This window comes from Papio anubis, chromosome 7 (genome assembly GCF_008728515.1).
Source record: "Papio anubis isolate 15944 chromosome 7, Panubis1.0, whole genome shotgun sequence".
NCBI lineage: Eukaryota > Metazoa > Chordata > Mammalia > Primates > Cercopithecidae > Papio > Papio anubis.
In genome coordinates, this window is record NC_044982.1 from 141,920,448 (window position 1) to 141,932,770 (window position 12,323).

The 12,323-nt window shown below is 45.4% G+C and overlaps 2 non-coding genes across 2 annotated transcripts; one reads left to right on the forward strand and one right to left on the reverse strand.

The window, feature by feature from the left end:
* Window positions 1-11,005: 11,005 nt before the first annotated feature.
* TRNAH-GUG lies at window positions 11,006-11,077 on the reverse strand. Its single transcript has one exon. It is a non-coding gene; the product is annotated as a tRNA-His (tRNA).
* A 667-nt stretch (window positions 11,078-11,744) lies between these two features.
* On the forward strand, window positions 11,745-11,816 carry TRNAH-GUG. Its single transcript has one exon. It is a non-coding gene; the product is annotated as a tRNA-His (tRNA).
* Window positions 11,817-12,323: the final 507 nt, after the last annotated feature.

Genomic DNA, 12,323 nt, shown 5'->3' on the forward strand with positions numbered 1-12,323 from the left:
ACACAATGGTGGGATGGGCATACGATAAACACTATAAACACTCCTGTGCAAAAAGGGGAAAAACAGGACTGATCCATAGTGGTTCTGAGACCCAGCTAGGCAAAGTTTGGAGACTCTTTTATTAGGATTCATTCCTACTCATCCCCATGACTCTTGGCCCCTACCTTGGAGCTCTTGGTTCTGCTAAGTCATCCTTCCTTTTCCATGAGAGAGAACTCATGTTTTTCAGCTGTGGAGTTTTCTGTCTGATTACAGCAGGTGGAATTTTGGGAATTCAAAAGTCTCTTCATTCATGTAGTCTTTGTCCCTTTCATTCCAAGCTGTTTCTGCCCATATGGTTCTAAAATGTTGTGAGTCTTCTGTGAATCTTTCTGTGGTTCGTTCCATAAGTCTAAGATAGCAGCCACAAACCTCTCTGCAATAAGGCCTTCTCAATATTGGGCTTCGGCTGAGGTGCAGTGCTCTTAAGCTTTTGAAAAGCGCCACTGTTTAATGGAGAGTATCTAGAAAGCATACCCTTAAAATCTTTAGAGGGCCTTTTGTCTTACTGAATGGTACTCTGAGGCTCTACCTTGGATCATTGTGACACAGCATTTTACTTTGTCTTTAGATCATGTTTTCCCAGTAGTGCCCTAGATTTAATCTTTGCTCAGAATTCACTTCTTGGCCAGGCACGGTGGCTCATGCCTATAACCCCAGAGCTTCAGGAGGCCAAGGCAAGAGGATTGCTTCAGTCCAGGAGTTTGGGGCTACAGTGAGTCATGATCATTCCACTGCACTCCAGCCTGGACCTCAGAGCGACGCCCTGTCTCTAAAAAAACAAAAACAAAAACAAAACCCCAAAAACCGAATCTATCTCTTACATTTAGCCAGTTAGAGAGGCTGAAAATTTTCAAACCCCTCATATTCTGGTTCCTTCGTGTCCTTCATGTTGAATAGTTCTTGACTTACCTCTCTCCTCTTGCATTTTACTATGAACAAGAAGAAGAAACCAGGAGACGCTTTCAACAGGTTGCCTGGAAATCTTTTCGCTAGATCATGCGGTTCATTTGGTACATTTTTACTTTCTACATTACCCCAGGTGGCAGTGTTGCTACACTTTTTGCTGCTCTATCATAATGACCCTTTTCCTCCAATTGACAGCAAGATTTTCCTCACTTTCCTCCTTTGTGCTCTCACTTACAATCTCCTCAAGGGCCCTGAGGCTTCTTCAAGGTGTTCAGACTTTTCACTAACACTTTCCTCCAAGGCTCCCCAATTCCAAAGCCACTTTCACATTTTAGGTTTTTGTTATGGCAGTGCCCCCACTTCTAGGTAACAAAATCTGTATTAGTTACTTATCACAGTGTAACAAATTACCTGAAAACTTAGCAGCTTTAAAAGACAGACATTGATTTTCTCACTTTTTTTCTTTTTGTAGACAAAGTTTTGCTTTGTCACCCAGGCTGGAGTATAGTGGTGCGATCTCGGCTCACCGCAACCTCTGCCTCCTGGGTTCAAACGATTCTCATGCCTCAGCCTCCTGAGTAGCTGGGATTACAGGCATGCGCCATGAAGCCTTGCTAATTTTTTTTTGTATTTTTAGTAGAAACGGGGTTTCACCATGTTGGTCAGGCTTGTCTCAAACTCCTGATCTCAAGTGATCCACCCACCTGGGCCTCCCAAAGTGCTGGGATTAAAGGTGTGAGCCACCATGCATGGCCTCTACTTCTTTAAAAAAAAAATTTTTTTTTAGAGATGGGGTCTAGCTATGTTGTCCAGGTTGGAGTGCAGTGGCTATTTACAGGCATGATAATAGTGCACTGTAGCTTCAAACTCCTGGGCTCAGGTGATCCTCCCACTTCAACCTCCCAAGTGGCTGGACTATAGGCTTGTGCCATCAAGCCTGGCTAAGCTCTACTTCTTGAAGGGAGAATTTGTGAACATATGAACTTGTGAATCACTGTAAGTTTTCTTGGAGCATTTGGCCAAAGAGAATTAAAGGAAAAAGAAGTTATTTGCAGCTTTGATTATATGATTAAAAATAATTTATCTAGACTCAGGACGAGGCCAGTCAACCAGAGTAGTCATGACACAGAAACAGTTTGACTTTTTGAAATTTATTTATTTATTTATTTATTTATTTATTTATTTTTTATTTTTATTTTTTTTTGAGACGGAGTCTGGCTCTGACGCCCAGGCTGGAGCGCAGTGGCCGGATCTCAGCTCACTGCAAGCTCCGCCTTGCCATTCTCCTGCCTCAGCCTCCCGAGTAGCTGGGACTACAGGCGCCCGCCACCTCGCCCGGCTAGTTTTTTGTATTTTTTAGTAGAGATAGGGTTTCACCATGTTAGCCAGGATGGTCTCGATCTCCTGACCTCGTGATCCACCCGTCTTGGCCTCCCAAAGTGCTGGGATTACAGGCTTGGGCCACCGCGCCCGGCCGAAATTTATTTATTTTTATTTTTATTTTTGAGACGGAGTCTCTCTCTGTTGCCCAGGCTGGAGTGCAATGGTGCAATCTCGGCTCACTGCAACCTCTACCCCCTGGGTTCAAGCGATTCTCCTGCCTCAGTTTCCTGAGTAGCTGGGATTACAGGTGCACGCCACCACGCCTGGCTAATTTTTGTATTTGTAGTAGAGACAGGGTTTCACCATGTTGGCCAGGCTGGTCTTGAATTCCTGACCTCAAGTGATCCGCCTACCTCGGCCTCCTAAAGTGCTGGGATTACAGGCGTGAGACACCGTGGCCAGCCTGACTGAAATTTAGAAGAAAGTTTGGAAAATAAAACAAATTCAAGTCAGATTGTTGCAATTTTTGTATGTATCTCTCCCTTTTAACTTAAAATTACATTTGAAATTTGCACATTGTACCATCATGTCAAATGCTCAAAACTAACAATGATATCAGTATAGCATGGATACGTCTCTTTTCATGCTGTTTTGGCTACACTGACTCTAGACTCTAGAAAACATTATATACTTGATATTAGATCTTCCTCTTTTGATCTGAGAGACCAAAATAGATGCCCCTTTATCAAGTAAGATAGACCCAAAGGTTAAGGGAAGTAACTTATCTATGGATCCAAGGTTCAAGCTGGCATAGCAAATTGCTAAATTCCTATGGCTAAGGTCCCTAACAATAGGAGCTATGAACTCTGATTTAAAACCCAGACAACAGTCTGATTAGACAGAAGACCAGCCTTACAAATACTCTTTTCTCAGAAGCTATTGCAGACCTTAAGCCAGTTTCAGACAGTTTACAGAGGCTGTGCACAAATTGCCTTTGTGTCCTATAGTTCACCTTTTGATGTGCAGCCAATTCCACCTCATTTTAATGCCAAAACCTTACCCCAAAGTAAACGTGGCATGTATGTTACATACATGTTTACTCATTGCACATACACTCAGTTCCCCTCATAAATATGTATAGCTTTTCCCCAAATCTGCTGAATATGTATGACACAAACTCTGTGAAGCATAAAACCCAACCTGTCCTTCCCCTCCTTGAATAAAGAGCAGGCCGGGTGAGGTGGCTCACACCTGTAATCCCAGCCCTTTGGGAGGCTGAGGTGGGTGGATTGCTGGAGCACAGAAGTTCAAGACCAGACTGGGTAACATGGTGAAACCCTGTCTCTACAAAAAATACAAAAATTAGCTAAGTGTGGTGGTATGTGCCTGTGGTCCCAGCTACTTGGGAGGCTGTGATGGGAGGATGGCTTGAGCCCAGGAATTCAAGGCTGCAGTTAGCTGTGATCACACCACTGCACTCCAGCCTGGGCGACAGAATAAAATACTGTCTCAAAAAAAAAAAAAAAGAAGAAGAAGAAGAAGAAGAAAGAGCTCCATTGGCCCAGGTTGGAGACTTTCTCTTCCCAGCTGCATACTGATATCACCAATATAGCTCTCCTTTCTATTATCTAGCCATCCTGGTGATCTTCTGGATGACACACTCAAGCCTCATATCCATTTCTTTTTTCATCCAACATGTTCATCCCCTGTACCTCCACGCTAAAGATAAAACATCTATGGGTGTGATTTGAGGGAAGAGTCCCTCGTCCATCCCCAGATGACTATTAAGTCCCTACACTCCAACATCAACTACTAGTCCAAGGAGCAGAAATTATCTTCTGTCTCTCCTGAATAAAGACTTTTATCAGGATATAATTATCCATTTACACCTAACATTTCTAAAACACAGATATGACTATGTCTCTCTTCTGCTTAAAAATGGGAACTTAAATGCCCCTCTCACCGCAATGCCTGACACAAAGCCTATGGACAGCCTTCAGGAAATTTGTGAATTCCTGATATTTTATCATAGGTGTATTAGTTTGGAGAACAAGGCTATGGCTGTCAATGGATTCCCAAAGCAATGTTATCAGCCTCCAGGAAAGAGGCCTGACTCAATAAGGATAAGAGATTCATCACGATTTGGCTCCACCCTCTCTCACCCTCCACTCTCTCCTTCATATCTTTGTTGTTTCTTTGTTGATTTGTTTAAGGGGAGGTTACAGGCATGTGCCATTGCTCCCAGCTAATTTTTGTATTTTCAGTAGAGATGGGGTTTCGCCATATTGGCCAGGCTAGTCTTGAACTCCTGGCCTCATGTGATCTGCCCTCCCTGACCTCCCTCCCTTCCATATGTGATGTTGTAGCTACAACTTGTCTTTTCCTATGCTATCTGTACATTCATACTTCCTTGCTTTTACTTCCACCTTTCTCTTTGCCTAGAATACCCTTCCCCTCTCTGCTTTTTTTGTTTGTTTGTTTGTTTTTGTTTTTGAGACAGAATCTCATTCTCTCACCCAGGCTGAAGCGCAGTGGAGCTATTTCAGCTCGCTACAACCTCCGCCTCCCGTCCTCAAGTGATTCTCCTGCCTCAGCCTCCCGAGTAGCTGTAGAATATCCTTTCCCTTTCTTTTCCAGGAAAAGTACTATGCATGCCTTGGAACTCAGATCAAATGTTGTATCCTGGTAGAATCAATGATCTAAGCTCCAATACACTTTGTATATATGTCTGGCATAGTTCTAATTAGTTCTTCACCCATCTGATTAACCCCGAACTAAAATGATCTCAGAGTAAGAATGGATCTTATTTAATTCATATCTCCAAGGCCTAGCACAGATTGTACTAGGCACTACTGGTTGTTGGGCGGGAGGATAGGTGTCAGCATGGACCATTGCCCAACAGACCAGGGACACATCTCCCTCTGAGCATGCCTCCTCAGACCCTCTACTCACCCAGGACCATTTCTGCTCAGCCTGATTCTTCTGCTCTCTGGGCTCTGTAGTGAGCTTTGTATTTGCAGATTTTACTGGCCAGTAACTCAAAACTAATTTTGGAGGCCAACATTGCCAATTTAAAATGTTTCCAAGAAAAGATGTTTTTTAAAACCTATCACTGGCTGGGCGCAGTGCTCACACCTGTAATCCCAACACTTTGAGAGGCTGAGGCAGGTGGATCACCTGAGGTCAGGAGTTCGAGACTAGCCTGGCCAACAAGGCGAAACCCCATCCCTACTCAAAATACAAAAATGAGCTGGGTGTGGTGGCATATGCCTGTAATCCCAGCTACTCGGGAGGCTGAGGCAGGTGAATTGTTTGAACCTGGGAGGCAGAGGTTGCAGTGAGCCAAGAGCAAGACTCCGTCTAAAAAACAAACAAACAATCACCTACTTTCTCCATAGTTTTATTTTTTTTTTTATTTTTTTTTTTTTTGAGACGGAGTCTCGCTCTGTCGCCCAGGCTGGAGTGCGGTGGCGCGATCTCGGCTCACTGCAAGCTCCACCTCCCGGGTTCACGCCATTCTCCCGCCTCAGCCTCCGAGTAGCTGGGACTACAGGCGCCCGCCACCACGCCCGGCTAGTTTTTTGTATTTTTAGTAGAGACGGGGTTTCACCATGTTAGCCAGGATGGTCTCGATCTCCTGACCTCGTGATCCACCCGCCTCGGCCTCCCAAAGTGCTGGGATTACAGGCTTGAGCCACCGCGCCCGGCCTCTCCATAGTTTTATAAAAGTCACTTTAATACCTCAAAAATAAGAAGGGCATTGTCTCAACCTAGAGGACGGTCCTTTGAATTAAATGTATTTAGCATTTCAAAAGCTTACCACATTGACCTCATTTTTTCATTCAATGGTGAAAAGTTTGTCCTAGTTTATCAGTTCTAAAATGTTTGGAAGCCATTGATTTAGACTTTTGCTTCTGCAAGGCAGCTCCTGCATTCTTCCTGACTCAGGAATTAGTTTCAGGTCTCTTGACAGCAATGAAGTCCTGCACGATGTCTCCCCACAGTTTCTTTTTGTGGATATGGAGAGAAGTACCTAAAAACAAGAGACCAACTAATGCATATTGAACAGTCTATGCTAGTCACTTGACTTTGGATGAGGGGCAAATCTCAGTTGACAAACTCAGCTCAAAAATAAACTACTCTGGATAAGAAGTATCTTATACAGCTTTGCAGCTCCCCGTGACTTAAGAACTAAAAGATGCTAGTTTATGGGAAGAATGAATGAATGCATGAATGATGAATAAGTGGGTGGATGGATGGATGGATAGATGGATAAGTAGACGGATGAAATTTGAGTCCTGAATATCCAGAGAATCCCTGTGGAACAGGCTCAGTTAAGTTACAAGTGGTATGTTGCAAATTAAATGAGTCTTTTCCAGCCTCAGCTTTTCACAACTACTTCCTGGGGCACAGCGCCTTCTAGTGGAAATCCAGATGTGCTGCCTCCTCCCTAGACGGCCCTAAACATGGGCCCTTTGATGACCCCCTCCCAGATCACCATCTCCTTACTGTGAAAACCTCAATGACACCCCCATTGATGAGGCTCAGTAGATTTAGGCAGGTTCCTTCTAGTAACCCAAGTACTCACAAGATGAACAATGAAGGATTCCATTAGAGCTTTAGGCTGGAGCAGCACTTCTCAAATTTTCCTATGCAGATGAATCACTTGGAGAGGACTCTGTTAAAAATGAAGACTTTCGGCCGGGCGCGGTGGCTCAAGCCTGTAATCCCAGCACTTTGGGAGGCCGAGACGGGCGGATCACGAGGTCAGGAGATCGAGACCATCCTGGCTAACACGGTGAAACCCCGTCTCTACTAAAAATACAAAAAACTAGCCGGGCGCGGTGGCGGGCGCCTGTAGTCCCAACTACTCGGGAGGCTGAGACAGGAGAATGGCGTGAACCCGGGAGGCGGAGCTTGCAGTGAGCTGAGATCCGGCCACTGCACTCCAGCCTGGGCAGCAGAGCGAGACTCCGTCTCAAAAAAAAAAAAAATGAAGACTTTCACTGGGTAATTCTGAGTTGTGGATCAAGATTCTGAATTTTGAACAAGACTTCCAGGACCACAGCCTGCTGGTCCAGTGGCATATGGCTGCTACTGCAGCTGCTCAACACTGTGCCCCTGTGGGGGCTGGCAGCTCCCAGATATATAAGGTATAACCAGGAAGTATAACCAGGAAGCCATGGGGTTGATGGTTTAAGCAGACAATCTGAAGCTTGTAAATTACTGTTGTCCCTTGTAGGTTTGCCCTTTGAAGTCTACACACTCCTACCAAAAAAAAAAAAATTGTTTTTCTTTTGCTGGAATGTTACTTATAAAACATTTCTGGCATTGTCATTGACATTTTTGCATCTTAAAAGACTCAGTGGTGACATTTTTCTCTTTGAAGGTGGCTTTAAAAGCAGTCATAAGTTATTTCAAAATAGAATGTGATTATAAATATTGAGGTGGATGTACTCATATGGCTTATAAATTAGCCCTGAAAATAATCTGCAAATAAGAATTCCAAAAATATTTTGGGCAGCTGTTTGGAGAAAGTGGAATGCCTGATTTGAAACACAATACTCATTTGGATGTTTATGTTCCAGGGTGCTCATTTTTAAGGAGTTGATTTCATTATGTTATATTCTCATCTACTGTATTATTTAAGTAAAACTTCAGTAGGCCTTAGTAAGTGCCAGGCACTATTGCTTTACAAATATTCATTCATTTAATCTTCATAACAATCCTTTTACAAATGAGAAATCATTTTACAATCATTTTACAAATGAGGCAACTGAGGCATGGAGACATGTTGATCCCCCAGGGTCACCCAGTTAGTAAGTGGATGAGTTGGGATTCAAATCTTAAGCAGCCTACTTTCGGGGGCTAGAGGCTTCATTTCTAAGCTATGCTAGCTCCCCCAACAGAGACGAGGTCTCACTATACTGTCTAGTCTGGTCTTGAACTCCTGGGCTCAAGCAATCCTCCCACCTCACCCTCCCAAAGTGCTGGGATGACAGGCGTGAGCCACCGTGCCCAATTTATGCTACCCCTTAATTAGAGTTAGGACTAGTCTAGTACTGTCAACTACTGTACCTCAGGGTCTCTCAGATGGAAGGGAAAAAAAGTCAAAGTGACTTAGAGGTTGGAAACCTGCAGAAATTCACAAATCCAACCAAGATGGGAACAACTGGAGCTGGAATGTGTGAACAGGGTGCTGTTATCCTGCCTACCTCTTTCCTGGCACTGAGATCTAGAGAAGAGTTCCAACCTCAAGCTGGAAGTGACAAGAGGAAAGATTACATTCCCAGAATCAGAAATCATAAAACAATTTTAAAAGCAAGAGACCAACAGGAAGGGGGTGCTGACTGATTGCTCAGAGAGAGTGTCCCAGGGCAGCAGGGTCTTGATGAGGTCATTCCAGGCCAGGGCCTCCAGCTCTTGGCTTTGCCAGCCCAGACACTCCATTTTGTCGGTGTACCTAGAGATAAGTAGGCATAAGGGAAATTAATTATGCTAACCAGACTCTTAAGAGTCTAAACCAAAACACCCACAGTTAGGAGAACAGTGCCAATAAGCTTGTTCAAAGCAATGCTTTTTCCTGTAGGGAAGTCATTATCAAAGTTTGTTTTGTAAGGAAAATTGACTGACCTCAAAAGACGATGTCATGAAATGTTGAGAGCCGGATGCGCCCATCTCCTGGACTACTGTGTAGCTGCCAAAAAGGCCATTAGTCCGAAGTGCAGGAGAGCACCCTCCCCTCGTGTCACTCTTCCTGCAACTAGGTCACAATACATTTTCAGTTCGGCTTTCTTCAGCATTCCTGACCTCAGACACGGATGGCTAGCAGGTTATCTCAGATGGTGAATGCTTGTGATTTTTGTTTTATTAGTTGACTCCTTTTTTTTTTTTTTTTTGAGACAGGGTCTTATTCTGTTGCCCAGGCTGGAGTTCAGTGGCATGATCATGGCTCACTGCAATCTCCACCTTCCAGGCTCAAGCAATCCTCCCACCTCAGCCTCCCAAAGTGCTGGGATTACAGGCATGAACCACCATGCCTAGCCTCTCGGTTGACACTTTTTCCTTGTAGTACTCTTAGAGAGTGGCTACTCCTGACTTTCTCCTCAGTATGTGGGAGCAGCTCATTGCCTACCGAAGCACCTACAGCAGGGCAGTGGGGGCAGGTCTTCAGGGGAAAAGCCAGAGCCTTTCCTGGCATCCCACCTTGACACCTTATTCCAGTTCACAGATTGAAATCTGTCAAGGCAGTTATTTGGTGAGGGGCTGGAGGAATATAAGCCACCACCTTCCTGTTGGTCAGTTCTTTTTTTGTTGTTGACGATGTTGATTTTCTAGACATATAACTCTTGAATCAGTCATCCAAAGCTTGGCAAGTTCTCAGGCTCACCTTTCCCCATTCTATTTTGCACAGAACACTCTCGTGGTCTGAGCCGTCCTGTTGTGCATCATTAAACCCACCAAATGTAGGGAACTGGGAGACTGGAGACCTGAGAAGATTACAGCCCCCCAGCAGTGCTTTGCCTTTATTATTATTATTATTATTATTATTATTATTATTATTATTGAGACAGGGTCTTGTTCTGTTGCCTAGGCTGGAATGCAGTGGTGTGATCTCAGCTCACTGCAACCTCTGCCTCTTGGGTTCAAGCAAGCCTCCCACCTCAGCCTCCCAGGTAGCTGGGACTACAGGCACACGCCACCATGCCCTAATTTTTGTATTTTGGGTAGAGACAGGGTTTCGCCATGTTGCCCACGCTGGTCTCGAACTCCTGAGCTCAGGAGATCCACCTGCCTCGGCTTCCCAAAGTGCTAGGATTACAGGCGCGAGGCCAGTGCCTTGCTTTTAAGTGCTGTTCAGTCATTCTTTACTGATTGATTGTGGGTAGAGGGGGTGCAATCCCACTGCAATGTCTATCTCTCCCAGGAATGATCTCGGATTTGCCTTGCCACCCTCAGGATAGCTGAGAGGAGCTGGAGAGGCTCATTCCTCAGTCCCCTCTCATCCCCTCCTTGACAGTGACATAGCTGCCACCAGCTGCCTGAAAGTCAAATCCAAAACTCAGTTCCATTTTGCCTAATGCCAAATGACAGACCTGAATTTGTTGAGTTTGGGTTTTTTAGGTCCACATAAAACAAGCAAAGAAAATGTGCTTAAACTTGAGGTAGATTAGGGGAAAACCCTCCAGGAGAAAACCCCCTTTCACCTAGGAGACTGTGGAGATGGAGGGCACAAACCTCTCATTAGCACCCCTCACAGTGGCTACAGGAACCAGCACCTCTAGTGCAGTCAATATTTTCACTTGTCATGGGATCTGAAGCAAGCATGGTTCAGGGTATGGTCTAGTCTGCATTCTTCTAACCCTTAATTAATGCTTGCACATTGTTCCTGTCACCCGTTTGTCCCCAAAGTATTGAGGTTTTAGCTAGTGTGAGGTTTTTTTTAGAGGACCCAACATATGATTTGATCATTCACAAGGGTAAAATAAAGAGTACCACACAGAAGCTACACAAAAAGAAAATAATCACATATTGGGGAAGGTGGGGGATGACTGATTCACTAGCAGATGAAAAATTAAAAACAGAAAGGAAAGCCCCAGAGTGTCCATGGAACTTCTTGTGCACACTTAATTGTCCATTATAATTTCAGCTCTGGCCTTATGACAAGTAGCAGCTTTTAGAGTTGGCTTCCCCAGTCTAAAAAGACGCCCTTGCCGTGCCATTGTTTCCACAATGCCGTGACTCGGATTCGAACCGAGGTTGCTGCGGCCACAACGCAGAGTACTAACCACTATACGATCACGGCGAGCTACCGGGACGCCACGATGAGCAGGTGACCCAGTGTTGCCCTTCTCGTCTAGATGGCGGCCATTCCAGGTTTCCTAAGCTTCCATTATCTACCAGGTTCCTCTGGCACCCACGTTCACCCGCAACAGCAGCCGGGAGCGCTGTGGACTCCCTAGCCCGAAGTCTCCTCTTGGCTGTACACACGGACCGCAAAAGAAGGGACATGAAAGCGCTTTGCAACCAAAGGATTCCTATGGGTCCGGGCCTGCAATGGTGTGAAGCCCCTGGGGAACGCCGGAATGCTGACCCGAAGTCTCTCTGATGCTCACCATGCCCTGGCTATCATGCTAACTGAACGACTTTAGCTGGGACTGGAGCTGTCTCTTAAATTTCACAACAAGGAAAATCAGTTCTGACCCACCACCATAAAACTTCCTTGAGGTGCGGGATAAGAGGAACCCCGAGAGCAGCCTCCACGGTGGAGAAACCGGGGTGTCTGGTCCGCAGGCAAGTGTGGACCAGAATCGGGCGAGCAGAGATTAATGCGCCTGCGTGCCCTCAGATGGCTGCGAGGGTGGAGATAGGCGAGAACAAACAGTGACAAATCAATGACATTGCAAGGGGGCGGGGCTTGCAACAGAGAAGAGTTCAGGCGACAAGTCGAGGCCCCGTGTCCCCAGTAGCTCGCCGTGATCGTATAGTGGTTAGTACTCTGCGTTGTGGCCGCAGCAACCTCGGTTCGAATCCGAGTCACGGCATTGTGAGGACAATGGCACGGCAAGGGGGCTACGTTTTATTGTACCAATCCGTTTTTTAATCCTGAGTTAACAACATTGTGGAAAATGGACCCCGATCTCCTTGTGACATTTGAGAGCGACGTTTACGCTGGCTCTGGCTAAATTGGACTTTGGAAAGATATAGGCTTCTGGGTCCTCTGAGCCTGGGCGCGTTCTTGAAGACAAAGCACAGAGCACTCGCCAGTCTAAAGAGTGTTATAGACCTATGTATAAATTTCCACGGAAGCCCTGGTAGCAGATTCCTAATGATAGGAAAAGAAGGCTTAGCAAAGGAAGTGAGGATCAAAGTAGCTCTTAAAGGCACAATGAGAATTTGTCAGGCAGCCAGGATAAAGGGAGTCTTGAAAAGGAAAAATCTTTTTCTTTCTTTTCTTTTCTTTTTCCTTTTTTGAGATGGAACCTTGCTCTGTCACCCAGGCTGGAGTGCAGTGGCTCGATCTTGGCTCACTGCAACCTCCGCCTCCTGGG